An 18,908-nucleotide genomic window follows, 5' to 3' on the forward strand; every position below is an offset into this window, starting at 1 on the left:
TTAAAATATAGTTTCGTATCAGTATAAGGGATGACAATAATTGTTATCTCTTAACATTTATTTTTATTTGAACTATGAAATTCACTGTCTCAGTAAACCACGGCCAGTAGCTGTTTCTGCTGTTTGTGTTACTAGTTGGTGAAAACAACATAGCTATTTGGACCCTGACGTACGCAAGTCTTATGCTACAGTATATTTTATACATCTGAGTAGGAGTTTAGGTATCGTCATTAACTGATAGTTCTAATTCCTGATTATGTAAAAAAAGGTCCCAGCTCCTCAAATAAATTTCCTAATAGTTATTCTTTGTCAGTTGAAACTCCATAAATTCTAATACTATTATTGATCCTCAGGTGTCTGACATTTTTGGTGATGAGGACTACGTGCTGTCTGAAAATTTGCAAGACCTTCCCTACTGCAACAAGTCTTCCTCTTCTGCATGGGAGTACAACAAGAAGAAAGGAGCCTACACGAGTTTCAGGGGCGTGAGTTTAATTAATTAATTATTTTAATCATTACAAACATTTAGTTACTATTTTCTTATGTCCATGATTCTAATTTTAAATTAATAAGGCTCTCCTAGTTGTATTAATAATTAGGCGTAGTTCACTGGAAAATAGAACTTAAATTTTTTAGTTGATATGAAATAAATGTTTAATAGACGTTTTAGGTTTAATATTACTTTAATGCAGGTCATTCTCTACGATGAAGCAAATTATTTCAATAATTTCATTGTGCAATCAATGGTTTGATGCGGAGTAACCCGGAAGAAAGGTGTTTGTTTTGATATGAAATATTTTTAAACGCTATAACTGTATCACAATAGGCTTCGGAACAGACGTTGAATTGAACTGTTACGGACGGAGAGTTTTAGTAACGAAACAGTTGTGATTACATCATTGTGTGGTTTTGATAGGAATACTGGATACACTAGGATTGAGGAGGATAACACAAGATGTATTCCGTCCGCCAACCCCTACGCAAATCTCAAGCAGGATCGTTTCGTTGCCCGACGACTCTACACCCACTTCAGTACTCCCAGCCCTTCTCACTCCGCTCCTCATTATAATCAATAATTTTTATCAATTATTGATCATTCTGGGGGACGTGAAAAGCATACATGGATTCCCCTTCACTTCCAGAAAATTCTTTTCAGCTTATATAACGCTCCAGGCACAAGAACCAACCAAACTCTGAGCCCTTCAACGCCAGGATCACCAAACATCACGTGTCGTGCGAGGTCTAAAACTTTTGTAGGTACTGTTAGGTAAGATAGATAATTTGAATGTTTGCTTCGCATATAGCCTAATGTACAAATCTTTTACTCAACAAAACTCTCCGTCCAAAAGTAACAGTTTAAATGCCGAACTCAGTTATCCTCCACCCTTTATGTAATAATGGAGTCGACCAAATTGAATTTCATTAAGAGAAAAAAAGAATCATCCAAAAATCAGAATATTTATTAGTTACTTAATGAATAGCGTACTAACAGAATAAGTAATATTATATAATTTCAAAATGATTACCAATATTAAAGTAGGTTAATATTTTAAACCATACCTAGTATAGTTTTACAAAATTCTTTTTGTTGTTGTTTGAATTAGGTTTACTATCCGGGATTTCATTCAAATGTAATATACATTTTCATTCAAATCTTTCCTACCGGAAATTGTGAAATATATGTACAGCTACAGACTATAATATTGGTTTATTATGTTAAATACTTCAATTAATCTAACTTTTATACATTTTTAAAGTTTGAATAAGGGGTTGGCAATTTCTAAATTAAAATATAGTTTCGTATCAGTATAAGGGATGACAATAATTGTTATCTCTTAACATTTATTTTTATTTGAACTATGAAATTCACTGTCTCAGTAAACCACGGCCAGTAGCTGTTTCTGCTGTTTGTGTTACTAGTTGGTGAAAACAACATAGCTATTTGGACCCTGACGTACGCAAGTCTTATGCTACAGTATATTTTATACATCTGAGTAGGAGTTTAGGTATCGTCATTAACTGATAGTTCTAATTCCTGATTATGTAAAAGGTCCCAGCTCCTCAAATAAATTTCCTAATAGTTATTCTTTGTCAGTTGAAACTCCATAAATTCTAATACTATTATTGATCCTCAGGTGTCTGACATTTTTGGTGATGAGGACTACGTGCTGTCTGAAAATTTGCAAGACCTTCCCTACTGCAACAAGTCTTCCTCTTCTGCATGGGAGTACAACAAGAAGAAAGGAGCCTACACGAGTTTCAGGGGCGTGAGTTTAATTAATTAATTATTTTAATCATTACAAACATTTAGTTACTATTTTCTTATGTCCATGATTCTAATTTTAAATTAATAAGGCTCTCCTAGTTGTATTAATAATTAGGCGTAGTTCACTGGAAAATAGAACTTAAATTTTTTAGTTGATATGAAATAAATGTTTAATAGACGTTTTAGGTTTAATATTACTTTAATGCAGGTCATTCTCTACGATGAAGCAAATTATTTCAATAATTTCATTGTGCAATCAATGGTTTGATGCGGAGTAACCCGGAAGAAAGGTGTTTGTTTTGATATGAAATATTTTTAAACGCTATAACTGTATCACAATAGGCTTCGGAACAGACGTTGAATTGAACTGTTACGGACGGAGAGTTTTAGTAACGAAACAGTTGTGATTACATCATTGTGTGGTTTTGATAGGAATACTGGATACACTAGGATTGAGGAGGATAACACAAGATGTATTCCGTCCGCCAACCCCTACGCAAATCTCAAGCAGGATCGTTTCGTTGCCCGACGACTCTACACCCACTTCAGTACTCCCAGCCCTTCTCACTCCGCTCCTCATTATAATCAATAATTTTTATCAATTATTGATCATTCTGGGGGACGTGAAAAGCATACATGGATTCCCCTTCACTTCCAGAAAATTCTTTTCAGCTTATATAACGCTCCAGGCACAAGAACCAACCAAACTCTGAGCCCTTCAACGCCAGGATCACCAAACATCACGTGTCGTGCGAGGTCTAAAACTTTTGTAGGTACTGTTAGGTAAGATAGATAATTTGAATGTTTGCTTCGCATATAGCCTAATGTACAAATCTTTTACTCAACAAAACTCTCCGTCCAAAAGTAACAGTTTAAATGCCGAACTCAGTTATCCTCCACCCTTTATGTAATAATGGAGTCGACCAAATTGAATTTCATTAAGAGAAAAAAAGAATCATCCAAAAATCAGAATATTTATTAGTTACTTAATGAATAGCGTACTAACAGAATAAGTAATATTATATAATTTCAAAATGATTACCAATATTAAAGTAGGTTAATATTTTAAACCATACCTAGTATAGTTTTACAAAATTCTTTTTGTTGTTGTTTGAATTAGGTTTACTATCCGGGATTTCATTCAAATGTAATATACATTTTCATTCAAATCTTTCCTACCGGAAATTGTGAAATATATGTACAGCTACAGACTATAATATTGGTTTATTATGTTAAATACTTCAATTAATCTAACTTTTATACATTTTTAAAGTTTGAATAAGGGGTTGGCAATTTCTAAATTAAAATATAGTTTCGTATCAGTATAAGGGATGACAATAATTGTTATCTCTTAACATTTATTTTTATTTGAACTATGAAATTCACTGTCTCAGTAAACCACGGCCAGTAGCTGTTTCTGCTGTTTGTGTTACTAGTTGGTGAAAACAACATAGCTATTTGGACCCTGACGTACGCAAGTCTTATGCTACAGTATATTTTATACATCTGAGTAGGAGTTTAGGTATCGTCATTAACTGATAGTTCTAATTCCTGATTATGTAAAAGGTCCCAGCTCCTCAAATAAATTTCCTAATAGTTATTCTTTGTCAGTTGAAACTCCATAAATTCTAATACTATTATTGATCCTCAGGTGTCTGACATTTTTGGTGATGAGGACTACGTGCTGTCTGAAAATTTGCAAGACCTTCCCTACTGCAACAAGTCTTCCTCTTCTGCATGGGAGTACAACAAGAAGAAAGGAGCCTACACGAGTTTCAGGGGCGTGAGTTTAATTAATTAATTATTTTAATCATTACAAACATTTAGTTACTATTTTCTTATGTCCATGATTCTAATTTTAAATTAATAAGGCTCTCCTAGTTGTATTAATAATTAGGCGTAGTTCACTGGAAAATAGAACTTAAATTTTTTAGTTGATATGAAATAAATGTTTAATAGACGTTTTAGGTTTAATATTACTTTAATGCAGGTCATTCTCTACGATGAAGCAAATTATTTCAATAATTTCATTGTGCAATCAATGGTTTGATGCGGAGTAACCCGGAAGAAAGGTGTTTGTTTTGATATGAAATATTTTTAAACGCTATAACTGTATCACAATAGGCTTCGGAACAGACGTTGAATTGAACTGTTACGGACGGAGAGTTTTAGTAACGAAACAGTTGTGATTACATCATTGTGTGGTTTTGATAGGAATACTGGATACACTAGGATTGAGGAGGATAACACAAGATGTATTCCGTCCGCCAACCCCTACGCAAATCTCAAGCAGGATCGTTTCGTTGCCCGACGACTCTACACCCACTTCAGTACTCCCAGCCCTTCTCACTCCGCTCCTCATTATAATCAATAATTTTTATCAATTATTGATCATTCTGGGGGACGTGAAAAGCATACATGGATTCCCCTTCACTTCCAGAAAATTCTTTTCAGCTTATATAACGCTCCAGGCACAAGAACCAACCAAACTCTGAGCCCTTCAACGCCAGGATCACCAAACATCACGTGTCGTGCGAGGTCTAAAACTTTTGTAGGTACTGTTAGGTAAGATAGATAATTTGAATGTTTGCTTCGCATATAGCCTAATGTACAAATCTTTTACTCAACAAAACTCTCCGTCCAAAAGTAACAGTTTAAATGCCGAACTCAGTTATCCTCCACCCTTTATGTAATAATGGAGTCGACCAAATTGAATTTCATTAAGAGAAAAAAAGAATCATCCAAAAATCAGAATATTTATTAGTTACTTAATGAATAGCGTACTAACAGAATAAGTAATATTATATAATTTCAAAATGATTACCAATATTAAAGTAGGTTAATATTTTAAACCATACCTAGTATAGTTTTACAAAATTCTTTTTGTTGTTGTTTGAATTAGGTTTACTATCCGGGATTTCATTCAAATGTAATATACATTTTCATTCAAATCTTTCCTACCGGAAATTGTGAAATATATGTACAGCTACAGACTATAATATTGGTTTATTATGTTAAATACTTCAATTAATCTAACTTTTATACATTTTTAAAGTTTGAATAAGGGGTTGGCAATTTCTAAATTAAAATATAGTTTCGTATCAGTATAAGGGATGACAATAATTGTTATCTCTTAACATTTATTTTTATTTGAACTATGAAATTCACTGTCTCAGTAAACCACGGCCAGTAGCTGTTTCTGCTGTTTGTGTTACTAGTTGGTGAAAACAACATAGCTATTTGGACCCTGACGTACGCAAGTCTTATGCTACAGTATATTTTATACATCTGAGTAGGAGTTTAGGTATCGTCATTAACTGATAGTTCTAATTCCTGATTATGTAAAAGGTCCCAGCTCCTCAAATAAATTTCCTAATAGTTATTCTTTGTCAGTTGAAACTCCATAAATTCTAATACTATTATTGATCCTCAGGTGTCTGACATTTTTGGTGATGAGGACTACGTGCTGTCTGAAAATTTGCAAGACCTTCCCTACTGCAACAAGTCTTCCTCTTCTGCATGGGAGTACAACAAGAAGAAAGGAGCCTACACGAGTTTCAGGGGCGTGAGTTTAATTAATTAATTATTTTAATCATTACAAACATTTAGTTACTATTTTCTTATGTCCATGATTCTAATTTTAAATTAATAAGGCTCTCCTAGTTGTATTAATAATTAGGCGTAGTTCACTGGAAAATAGAACTTAAATTTTTTAGTTGATATGAAATAAATGTTTAATAGACGTTTTAGGTTTAATATTACTTTAATGCAGGTCATTCTCTACGATGAAGCAAATTATTTCAATAATTTCATTGTGCAATCAATGGTTTGATGCGGAGTAACCCGGAAGAAAGGTGTTTGTTTTGATATGAAATATTTTTAAACGCTATAACTGTATCACAATAGGCTTCGGAACAGACGTTGAATTGAACTGTTACGGACGGAGAGTTTTAGTAACGAAACAGTTGTGATTACATCATTGTGTGGTTTTGATAGGAATACTGGATACACTAGGATTGAGGAGGATAACACAAGATGTATTCCGTCCGCCAACCCCTACGCAAATCTCAAGCAGGATCGTTTCGTTGCCCGACGACTCTACACCCACTTCAGTACTCCCAGCCCTTCTCACTCCGCTCCTCATTATAATCAATAATTTTTATCAATTATTGATCATTCTGGGGGACGTGAAAAGCATACATGGATTCCCCTTCACTTCCAGAAAATTCTTTTCAGCTTATATAACGCTCCAGGCACAAGAACCAACCAAACTCTGAGCCCTTCAACGCCAGGATCACCAAACATCACGTGTCGTGCGAGGTCTAAAACTTTTGTAGGTACTGTTAGGTAAGATAGATAATTTGAATGTTTGCTTCGCATATAGCCTAATGTACAAATCTTTTACTCAACAAAACTCTCCGTCCAAAAGTAACAGTTTAAATGCCGAACTCAGTTATCCTCCACCCTTTATGTAATAATGGAGTCGACCAAATTGAATTTCATTAAGAGAAAAAAAGAATCATCCAAAAATCAGAATATTTATTAGTTACTTAATGAATAGCGTACTAACAGAATAAGTAATATTATATAATTTCAAAATGATTACCAATATTAAAGTAGGTTAATATTTTAAACCATACCTAGTATAGTTTTACAAAATTCTTTTTGTTGTTGTTTGAATTAGGTTTACTATCCGGGATTTCATTCAAATGTAATATACATTTTCATTCAAATCTTTCCTACCGGAAATTGTGAAATATATGTACAGCTACAGACTATAATATTGGTTTATTATGTTAAATACTTCAATTAATCTAACTTTTATACATTTTTAAAGTTTGAATAAGGGGTTGGCAATTTCTAAATTAAAATATAGTTTCGTATCAGTATAAGGGATGACAATAATTGTTATCTCTTAACATTTATTTTTATTTGAACTATGAAATTCACTGTCTCAGTAAACCACGGCCAGTAGCTGTTTCTGCTGTTTGTGTTACTAGTTGGTGAAAACAACATAGCTATTTGGACCCTGACGTACGCAAGTCTTATGCTACAGTATATTTTATACATCTGAGTAGGAGTTTAGGTATCGTCATTAACTGATAGTTCTAATTCCTGATTATGTAAAAGGTCCCAGCTCCTCAAATAAATTTCCTAATAGTTATTCTTTGTCAGTTGAAACTCCATAAATTCTAATACTATTATTGATCCTCAGGTGTCTGACATTTTTGGTGATGAGGACTACGTGCTGTCTGAAAATTTGCAAGACCTTCCCTACTGCAACAAGTCTTCCTCTTCTGCATGGGAGTACAACAAGAAGAAAGGAGCCTACACGAGTTTCAGGGGCGTGAGTTTAATTAATTAATTATTTTAATCATTACAAACATTTAGTTACTATTTTCTTATGTCCATGATTCTAATTTTAAATTAATAAGGCTCTCCTAGTTGTATTAATAATTAGGCGTAGTTCACTGGAAAATAGAACTTAAATTTTTTAGTTGATATGAAATAAATGTTTAATAGACGTTTTAGGTTTAATATTACTTTAATGCAGGTCATTCTCTACGATGAAGCAAATTATTTCAATAATTTCATTGTGCAATCAATGGTTTGATGCGGAGTAACCCGGAAGAAAGGTGTTTGTTTTGATATGAAATATTTTTAAACGCTATAACTGTATCACAATAGGCTTCGGAACAGACGTTGAATTGAACTGTTACGGACGGAGAGTTTTAGTAACGAAACAGTTGTGATTACATCATTGTGTGGTTTTGATAGGAATACTGGATACACTAGGATTGAGGAGGATAACACAAGATGTATTCCGTCCGCCAACCCCTACGCAAATCTCAAGCAGGATCGTTTCGTTGCCCGACGACTCTACACCCACTTCAGTACTCCCAGCCCTTCTCACTCCGCTCCTCATTATAATCAATAATTTTTATCAATTATTGATCATTCTGGGGGACGTGAAAAGCATACATGGATTCCCCTTCACTTCCAGAAAATTCTTTTCAGCTTATATAACGCTCCAGGCACAAGAACCAACCAAACTCTGAGCCCTTCAACGCCAGGATCACCAAACATCACGTGTCGTGCGAGGTCTAAAACTTTTGTAGGTACTGTTAGGTAAGATAGATAATTTGAATGTTTGCTTCGCATATAGCCTAATGTACAAATCTTTTACTCAACAAAACTCTCCGTCCAAAAGTAACAGTTTAAATGCCGAACTCAGTTATCCTCCACCCTTTATGTAATAATGGAGTCGACCAAATTGAATTTCATTAAGAGAAAAAAAGAATCATCCAAAAATCAGAATATTTATTAGTTACTTAATGAATAGCGTACTAACAGAATAAGTAATATTATATAATTTCAAAATGATTACCAATATTAAAGTAGGTTAATATTTTAAACCATACCTAGTATAGTTTTACAAAATTCTTTTTGTTGTTGTTTGAATTAGGTTTACTATCCGGGATTTCATTCAAATGTAATATACATTTTCATTCAAATCTTTCCTACCGGAAATTGTGAAATATATGTACAGCTACAGACTATAATATTGGTTTATTATGTTAAATACTTCAATTAATCTAACTTTTATACATTTTTAAAGTTTGAATAAGGGGTTGGCAATTTCTAAATTAAAATATAGTTTCGTATCAGTATAAGGGATGACAATAATTGTTATCTCTTAACATTTATTTTTATTTGAACTATGAAATTCACTGTCTCAGTAAACCACGGCCAGTAGCTGTTTCTGCTGTTTGTGTTACTAGTTGGTGAAAACAACATAGCTATTTGGACCCTGACGTACGCAAGTCTTATGCTACAGTATATTTTATACATCTGAGTAGGAGTTTAGGTATCGTCATTAACTGATAGTTCTAATTCCTGATTATGTAAAAGGTCCCAGCTCCTCAAATAAATTTCCTAATAGTTATTCTTTGTCAGTTGAAACTCCATAAATTCTAATACTATTATTGATCCTCAGGTGTCTGACATTTTTGGTGATGAGGACTACGTGCTGTCTGAAAATTTGCAAGACCTTCCCTACTGCAACAAGTCTTCCTCTTCTGCATGGGAGTACAACAAGAAGAAAGGAGCCTACACGAGTTTCAGGGGCGTGAGTTTAATTAATTAATTATTTTAATCATTACAAACATTTAGTTACTATTTTCTTATGTCCATGATTCTAATTTTAAATTAATAAGGCTCTCCTAGTTGTATTAATAATTAGGCGTAGTTCACTGGAAAATAGAACTTAAATTTTTTAGTTGATATGAAATAAATGTTTAATAGACGTTTTAGGTTTAATATTACTTTAATGCAGGTCATTCTCTACGATGAAGCAAATTATTTCAATAATTTCATTGTGCAATCAATGGTTTGATGCGGAGTAACCCGGAAGAAAGGTGTTTGTTTTGATATGAAATATTTTTAAACGCTATAACTGTATCACAATAGGCTTCGGAACAGACGTTGAATTGAACTGTTACGGACGGAGAGTTTTAGTAACGAAACAGTTGTGATTACATCATTGTGTGGTTTTGATAGGAATACTGGATACACTAGGATTGAGGAGGATAACACAAGATGTATTCCGTCCGCCAACCCCTACGCAAATCTCAAGCAGGATCGTTTCGTTGCCCGACGACTCTACACCCACTTCAGTACTCCCAGCCCTTCTCACTCCGCTCCTCATTATAATCAATAATTTTTATCAATTATTGATCATTCTGGGGGACGTGAAAAGCATACATGGATTCCCCTTCACTTCCAGAAAATTCTTTTCAGCTTATATAACGCTCCAGGCACAAGAACCAACCAAACTCTGAGCCCTTCAACGCCAGGATCACCAAACATCACGTGTCGTGCGAGGTCTAAAACTTTTGTAGGTACTGTTAGGTAAGATAGATAATTTGAATGTTTGCTTCGCATATAGCCTAATGTACAAATCTTTTACTCAACAAAACTCTCCGTCCAAAAGTAACAGTTTAAATGCCGAACTCAGTTATCCTCCACCCTTTATGTAATAATGGAGTCGACCAAATTGAATTTCATTAAGAGAAAAAAAGAATCATCCAAAAATCAGAATATTTATTAGTTACTTAATGAATAGCGTACTAACAGAATAAGTAATATTATATAATTTCAAAATGATTACCAATATTAAAGTAGGTTAATATTTTAAACCATACCTAGTATAGTTTTACAAAATTCTTTTTGTTGTTGTTTGAATTAGGTTTACTATCCGGGATTTCATTCAAATGTAATATACATTTTCATTCAAATCTTTCCTACCGGAAATTGTGAAATATATGTACAGCTACAGACTATAATATTGGTTTATTATGTTAAATACTTCAATTAATCTAACTTTTATACATTTTTAAAGTTTGAATAAGGGGTTGGCAATTTCTAAATTAAAATATAGTTTCGTATCAGTATAAGGGATGACAATAATTGTTATCTCTTAACATTTATTTTTATTTGAACTATGAAATTCACTGTCTCAGTAAACCACGGCCAGTAGCTGTTTCTGCTGTTTGTGTTACTAGTTGGTGAAAACAACATAGCTATTTGGACCCTGACGTACGCAAGTCTTATGCTACAGTATATTTTATACATCTGAGTAGGAGTTTAGGTATCGTCATTAACTGATAGTTCTAATTCCTGATTATGTAAAAGGTCCCAGCTCCTCAAATAAATTTCCTAATAGTTATTCTTTGTCAGTTGAAACTCCATAAATTCTAATACTATTATTGATCCTCAGGTGTCTGACATTTTTGGTGATGAGGACTACGTGCTGTCTGAAAATTTGCAAGACCTTCCCTACTGCAACAAGTCTTCCTCTTCTGCATGGGAGTACAACAAGAAGAAAGGAGCCTACACGAGTTTCAGGGGCGTGAGTTTAATTAATTAATTATTTTAATCATTACAAACATTTAGTTACTATTTTCTTATGTCCATGATTCTAATTTTAAATTAATAAGGCTCTCCTAGTTGTATTAATAATTAGGCGTAGTTCACTGGAAAATAGAACTTAAATTTTTTAGTTGATATGAAATAAATGTTTAATAGACGTTTTAGGTTTAATATTACTTTAATGCAGGTCATTCTCTACGATGAAGCAAATTATTTCAATAATTTCATTGTGCAATCAATGGTTTGATGCGGAGTAACCCGGAAGAAAGGTGTTTGTTTTGATATGAAATATTTTTAAACGCTATAACTGTATCACAATAGGCTTCGGAACAGACGTTGAATTGAACTGTTACGGACGGAGAGTTTTAGTAACGAAACAGTTGTGATTACATCATTGTGTGGTTTTGATAGGAATACTGGATACACTAGGATTGAGGAGGATAACACAAGATGTATTCCGTCCGCCAACCCCTACGCAAATCTCAAGCAGGATCGTTTCGTTGCCCGACGACTCTACACCCACTTCAGTACTCCCAGCCCTTCTCACTCCGCTCCTCATTATAATCAATAATTTTTATCAATTATTGATCATTCTGGGGGACGTGAAAAGCATACATGGATTCCCCTTCACTTCCAGAAAATTCTTTTCAGCTTATATAACGCTCCAGGCACAAGAACCAACCAAACTCTGAGCCCTTCAACGCCAGGATCACCAAACATCACGTGTCGTGCGAGGTCTAAAACTTTTGTAGGTACTGTTAGGTAAGATAGATAATTTGAATGTTTGCTTCGCATATAGCCTAATGTACAAATCTTTTACTCAACAAAACTCTCCGTCCAAAAGTAACAGTTTAAATGCCGAACTCAGTTATCCTCCACCCTTTATGTAATAATGGAGTCGACCAAATTGAATTTCATTAAGAGAAAAAAAGAATCATCCAAAAATCAGAATATTTATTAGTTACTTAATGAATAGCGTACTAACAGAATAAGTAATATTATATAATTTCAAAATGATTACCAATATTAAAGTAGGTTAATATTTTAAACCATACCTAGTATAGTTTTACAAAATTCTTTTTGTTGTTGTTTGAATTAGGTTTACTATCCGGGATTTCATTCAAATGTAATATACATTTTCATTCAAATCTTTCCTACCGGAAATTGTGAAATATATGTACAGCTACAGACTATAATATTGGTTTATTATGTTAAATACTTCAATTAATCTAACTTTTATACATTTTTAAAGTTTGAATAAGGGGTTGGCAATTTCTAAATTAAAATATAGTTTCGTATCAGTATAAGGGATGACAATAATTGTTATCTCTTAACATTTATTTTTATTTGAACTATGAAATTCACTGTCTCAGTAAACCACGGCCAGTAGCTGTTTCTGCTGTTTGTGTTACTAGTTGGTGAAAACAACATAGCTATTTGGACCCTGACGTACGCAAGTCTTATGCTACAGTATATTTTATACATCTGAGTAGGAGTTTAGGTATCGTCATTAACTGATAGTTCTAATTCCTGATTATGTAAAAGGTCCCAGCTCCTCAAATAAATTTCCTAATAGTTATTCTTTGTCAGTTGAAACTCCATAAATTCTAATACTATTATTGATCCTCAGGTGTCTGACATTTTTGGTGATGAGGACTACGTGCTGTCTGAAAATTTGCAAGACCTTCCCTACTGCAACAAGTCTTCCTCTTCTGCATGGGAGTACAACAAGAAGAAAGGAGCCTACACGAGTTTCAGGGGCGTGAGTTTAATTAATTAATTATTTTAATCATTACAAACATTTAGTTACTATTTTCTTATGTCCATGATTCTAATTTTAAATTAATAAGGCTCTCCTAGTTGTATTAATAATTAGGCGTAGTTCACTGGAAAATAGAACTTAAATTTTTTAGTTGATATGAAATAAATGTTTAATAGACGTTTTAGGTTTAATATTACTTTAATGCAGGTCATTCTCTACGATGAAGCAAATTATTTCAATAATTTCATTGTGCAATCAATGGTTTGATGCGGAGTAACCCGGAAGAAAGGTGTTTGTTTTGATATGAAATATTTTTAAACGCTATAACTGTATCACAATAGGCTTCGGAACAGACGTTGAATTGAACTGTTACGGACGGAGAGTTTTAGTAACGAAACAGTTGTGATTACATCATTGTGTGGTTTTGATAGGAATACTGGATACACTAGGATTGAGGAGGATAACACAAGATGTATTCCGTCCGCCAACCCCTACGCAAATCTCAAGCAGGATCGTTTCGTTGCCCGACGACTCTACACCCACTTCAGTACTCCCAGCCCTTCTCACTCCGCTCCTCATTATAATCAATAATTTTTATCAATTATTGATCATTCTGGGGGACGTGAAAAGCATACATGGATTCCCCTTCACTTCCAGAAAATTCTTTTCAGCTTATATAACGCTCCAGGCACAAGAACCAACCAAACTCTGAGCCCTTCAACGCCAGGATCACCAAACATCACGTGTCGTGCGAGGTCTAAAACTTTTGTAGGTACTGTTAGGTAAGATAGATAATTTGAATGTTTGCTTCGCATATAGCCTAATGTACAAATCTTTTACTCAACAAAACTCTCCGTCCAAAAGTAACAGTTTAAATGCCGAACTCAGTTATCCTCCACCCTTTATGTAATAATGGAGTCGACCAAATTGAATTTCATTAAGAGAAAAAAAGAATCATCCAAAAATCAGAATATTTATTAGTTACTTAATGAATAGCGTACTAACAGAATAAGTAATATTATATAATTTCAAAATGATTACCAATATTAAAGTAGGTTAATATTTTAAACCATACCTAGTATAGTTTTACAAAATTCTTTTTGTTGTTGTTTGAATTAGGTTTACTATCCGGGATTTCATTCAAATGTAATATACATTTTCATTCAAATCTTTCCTACCGGAAATTGTGAAATATATGTACAGCTACAGACTATAATATTGGTTTATTATGTTAAATACTTCAATTAATCTAACTTTTATACATTTTTAAAGTTTGAATAAGGGGTTGGCAATTTCTAAATTAAAATATAGTTTCGTATCAGTATAAGGGATGACAATAATTGTTATCTCTTAACATTTATTTTTATTTGAACTATGAAATTCACTGTCTCAGTAAACCACGGCCAGTAGCTGTTTCTGCTGTTTGTGTTACTAGTTGGTGAAAACAACATAGCTATTTGGACCCTGACGTACGCAAGTCTTATGCTACAGTATATTTTATACATCTGAGTAGGAGTTTAGGTATCGTCATTAACTGATAGTTCTAATTCCTGATTATGTAAAAGGTCCCAGCTCCTCAAATAAATTTCCTAATAGTTATTCTTTGTCAGTTGAAACTCCATAAATTCTAATACTATTATTGATCCTCAGGTGTCTGACATTTTTGGTGATGAGGACTACGTGCTGTCTGAAAATTTGCAAGACCTTCCCTACTGCAACAAGTCTTCCTCTTCTGCATGGGAGTACAACAAGAAGAAAGGAGCCTACACGAGTTTCAGGGGCGTGAGTTTAATTAATTAATTATTTTAATCATTACAAACATTTAGTTACTATTTTCTTATGTCCATGATTCTAATTTTAAATTAATAAGGCTCTCCTAGTTGTATTAATAATTAGGCGTAGTTCACTGGAAAATAGAACTTAAATTTTTTAGTTGATATGAAATAAATGTTTAATAGACGTTTTAGGTTTAATATTACTTTAATGCAGGTCATTCTCTACGATGAAGCAAATTATTTCAATAATTTCATTGTGCAATCAATGGTTTGATGCGGAGTAACCCGGAAGAAAGGTGTTTGTTTTGATATGAAATATTTTTAAACGCTATAACTGTATCACAATAGGCTTCGGAACAGACGTTGAATTGAACTGTTACGGACGGAGAGTTTTAGTAACGAAACAGTTGTGATTACATCATTGTGTGGTTTTGATAGGAATACTGGATACACTAGGATTGAGGAGGATAACACAAGATGTATTCCGTCCGCCAACCCCTACGCAAATCTCAAGCAGGATCGTTTCGTTGCCCGACGACTCTACACCCACTTCAGTACTCCCAGCCCTTCTCACTCCGCTCCTCATTATAATCAATAATTTTTATCAATTATTGATCATTCTGGGGGACGTGAAAAGCATACATGGATTCCCCTTCACTTCCAGAAAATTCTTTTCAGCTTATATAACGCTCCAGGCACAAGAACCAACCAAACTCTGAGCCCTTCAACGCCAGGATCACCAAACATCACGTGTCGTGCGAGGTCTAAAACTTTTGTAGGTACTGTTAGGTAAGATAGATAATTTGAATGTTTGCTTCGCATATAGCCTAATGTACAAATCTTTTACTCAACAAAACTCTCCGTCCAAAAGTAACAGTTTAAATGCCGAACTCAGTTATCCTCCACCCTTTATGTAATAATGGAGTCGACCAAATTGAATTTCATTAAGAGAAAAAAAGAATCATCCAAAAATCAGAATATTTATTAGTTACTTAATGAATAGCGTACTAACAGAATAAGTAATATTATATAATTTCAAAATGATTACCAATATTAAAGTAGGTTAATATTTTAAACCATACCTAGTATAGTTTTACAAAATTCTTTTTGTTGTTGTTTGAATTAGGTTTACTATCCGGGATTTCATTCAAATGTAATATACATTTTCATTCAAATCTTTCCTACCGGAAATTGTGAAATATATGTACAGCTACAGACTATAATATTGGTTTATTATGTTAAATACTTCAATTAATCTAACTTTTATACATTTTTAAAGTTTGAATAAGGGGTTGGCAATTTCTAAATTAAAATATAGTTTCGTATCAGTATAAGGGATGACAATAATTGTTATCTCTTAACATTTATTTTTATTTGAACTATGAAATTCACTGTCTCAGTAAACCACGGCCAGTAGCTGTTTCTGCTGTTTGTGTTACTAGTTGGTGAAAACAACATAGCTATTTGGACCCTGACGTACGCAAGTCTTATGCTACAGTATATTTTATACATCTGAGTAGGAGTTTAGGTATCGTCATTAACTGATAGTTCTAATTCCTGATTATGTAAAAGGTCCCAGCTCCTCAAATAAATTTCCTAATAGTTATTCTTTGTCAGTTGAAACTCCATAAATTCTAATACTATTATTGATCCTCAGGTGTCTGACATTTTTGGTGATGAGGACTACGTGCTGTCTGAAAATTTGCAAGACCTTCCCTACTGCAACAAGTCTTCCTCTTCTGCATGGGAGTACAACAAGAAGAAAGGAGCCTACACGAGTTTCAGGGGCGTGAGTTTAATTAATTAATTATTTTAATCATTACAAACATTTAGTTACTATTTTCTTATGTCCATGATTCTAATTTTAAATTAATAAGGCTCTCCTAGTTGTATTAATAATTAGGCGTAGTTCACTGGAAAATAGAACTTAAATTTTTTAGTTGATATGAAATAAATGTTTAATAGACGTTTTAGGTTTAATATTACTTTAATGCAGGTCATTCTCTACGATGAAGCAAATTATTTCAATAATTTCATTGTGCAATCAATGGTTTGATGCGGAGTAACCCGGAAGAAAGGTGTTTGTTTTGATATGAAATATTTTTTAAACGCTATAACTGTATCACAATAGGCTTCGGAACAGACGTTGAATTGAACTGTTACGGACGGAGAGTTTTAGTAACGAAACAGTTGTGATTACATCATTGTGTGGTTTTGATAGGAATACTGGATACACTAGGATTGAGGAGGATAACACAAGATGTATTCCGTCCGCCAACCCCTACGCAAATCTCAAGCAGGATCGTTTCGTTGCCCGACGACTCTACACCCACTTCAGTACTCCCAGCCCTTCTCACTCCGCTCCTCATTATAATCAATAATTTTTATCAATTATTGATCATTCTGGGGGACGTGAAAAGCATACATGGATTCCCCTTCACTTCCAGAAAATTCTTTTCAGCTTATATAACGCTCCAGGCACAAGAACCAACCAAACTCTGAGCCCTTCAACGCCAGGATCACCAAACATCACGTGTCGTGCGAGGTCTAAAACTTTTGTAGGTACTGTTAGGTAAGATAGATAATTTGAATGTTTGCTTCGCATATAGCCTAATGTACAAATCTTTTACTCAACAAAACTCTCCGTCCAAAAGTAACAGTTTAAATGCCGAACTCAGTTATCCTCCACCCTTTATGTAATAATGGAGTCGACCAAATTGAATTTCATTAAGAGAAAAAAAGAATCATCCAAAAATCAGAATATTTATTAGTTACTTAATGAATAGCGTACTAACAGAATAAGTAATATTATATAATTTCAAAATGATTACCAATATTAAAGTAGGTTAATATTTTAAACCATACCTAGTATAGTTTTACAAAATTCTTTTTGTTGTTGTTTGAATTAGGTTTACTATCCGGGATTTCATTCAAATGTAATATACATTTTCATTCAAATCTTTCCTACCGGAAATTGTGAAATATATGTACAGCTACAGACTATAATATTGGTTTATTATGTTAAATACTTCAATTAATCTAACTTTTATACATTTTTAAAGTTTGAATAAGGGGTTGGCAATTTCTAAATTAAAATATAGTTTCGTATCAGTATAAGGGATGACAATAATTGTTATCTCTTAACATTTATTTTTATTTGAACTATGAAATTCACTGTCTCAGTAAACCACGGCCAGTAGCTGTTTCTGCTGTTTGTGTTACTAGTTGGTGAAAACAACATAGCTATTTGGACCCTGACGTACGCAAGTCTTATGCTACAGTATATTTTATACATCTGAGTAGGAGTTTAGGTATCGTCATTAACTGATAGTTCTAATTCCTGATTATGTAAAAGGTCCCAGCTCCTCAAATAAATTTCCTAATAGTTATTCTTTGTCAGTTGAAACTCCATAAATTCTAATACTATTATTGATCCTCAGGTGTCTGACATTTTTGGTGATGAGGACTACGTGCTGTCTGAAAATTTGCAAGACCTTCCCTACTGCAACAAGTCTTCCTCTTCTGCATGGGAGTACAACAAGAAGAAAGGAGCCTACACGAGTTTCAGGGGCGTGAGTTTAATTAATTAATTATTTTAATCATTACAAACATTTAGTTACTATTTTCTTATGTCCATGATTCTAATTTTAAATTAATAAGGCTCTCCTAGTTGTATTAATAATTAGGCGTAGTTCACTGGAAAATAGAACTTAAATTTTTTAGTTGATATGAAATAAATGTTTTAATAGACGTTTTAGGTTTAATATTACTTTAATGCAGGTCATTCTCTACGATGAAGCAAATTATTTCAATAATTTCATTGTGCAATCAATGGTTTGATGCGGAGTAACCCGGAAGAAAGGTGTTTGTTTTGATATGAAATATTTTTAAACGCTATAACTGTATCACAATAGGCTTCGGAACAGACGTTGAATTGAACTGTTACGGACGGAGAGTTTTAGTAACGAAACAGTTGTGATTACATCATTGTGTGGTTTTGATAGGAATACTGGATACACTAGGATTGAGGAGGATAACACAAGATGTATTCCGTCCGCCAACCCCTACGCAAATCTCAAGCAGGATCGTTTCGTTGCCCGACGACTCTACTACACCCACTTCAGTACTCCCAGCCCTTCTCACTCCGCTCCTCATTATAATCAATAATTTTTAT

At 33.6% G+C, this 18,908-nt stretch overlaps 1 long non-coding RNA gene across 1 annotated transcript; it reads left to right on the forward strand.

Annotated features, from left to right (window-relative positions):
- Window positions 1–916: 916 nt before the first annotated feature.
- LOC124366245 lies at window positions 917–18,851 on the forward strand. Its single transcript, XR_006922793.1, has 11 exons — window positions 917–1,267; window positions 2,699–3,049; window positions 4,481–4,831; window positions 6,263–6,613; window positions 8,045–8,395; window positions 9,827–10,177; window positions 11,609–11,959; window positions 13,391–13,741; window positions 15,173–15,523; window positions 16,956–17,306; window positions 18,739–18,851. It is a non-coding gene; the product is annotated as an uncharacterized LOC124366245 (long non-coding RNA).
- The last annotated feature ends 57 nt before the right edge of the window (window positions 18,852–18,908 follow it).

Source organism: Homalodisca vitripennis, chromosome 7 (genome assembly GCF_021130785.1).
Source record: "Homalodisca vitripennis isolate AUS2020 chromosome 7, UT_GWSS_2.1, whole genome shotgun sequence".
Taxonomy (NCBI): domain Eukaryota; kingdom Metazoa; phylum Arthropoda; class Insecta; order Hemiptera; family Cicadellidae; genus Homalodisca; species Homalodisca vitripennis.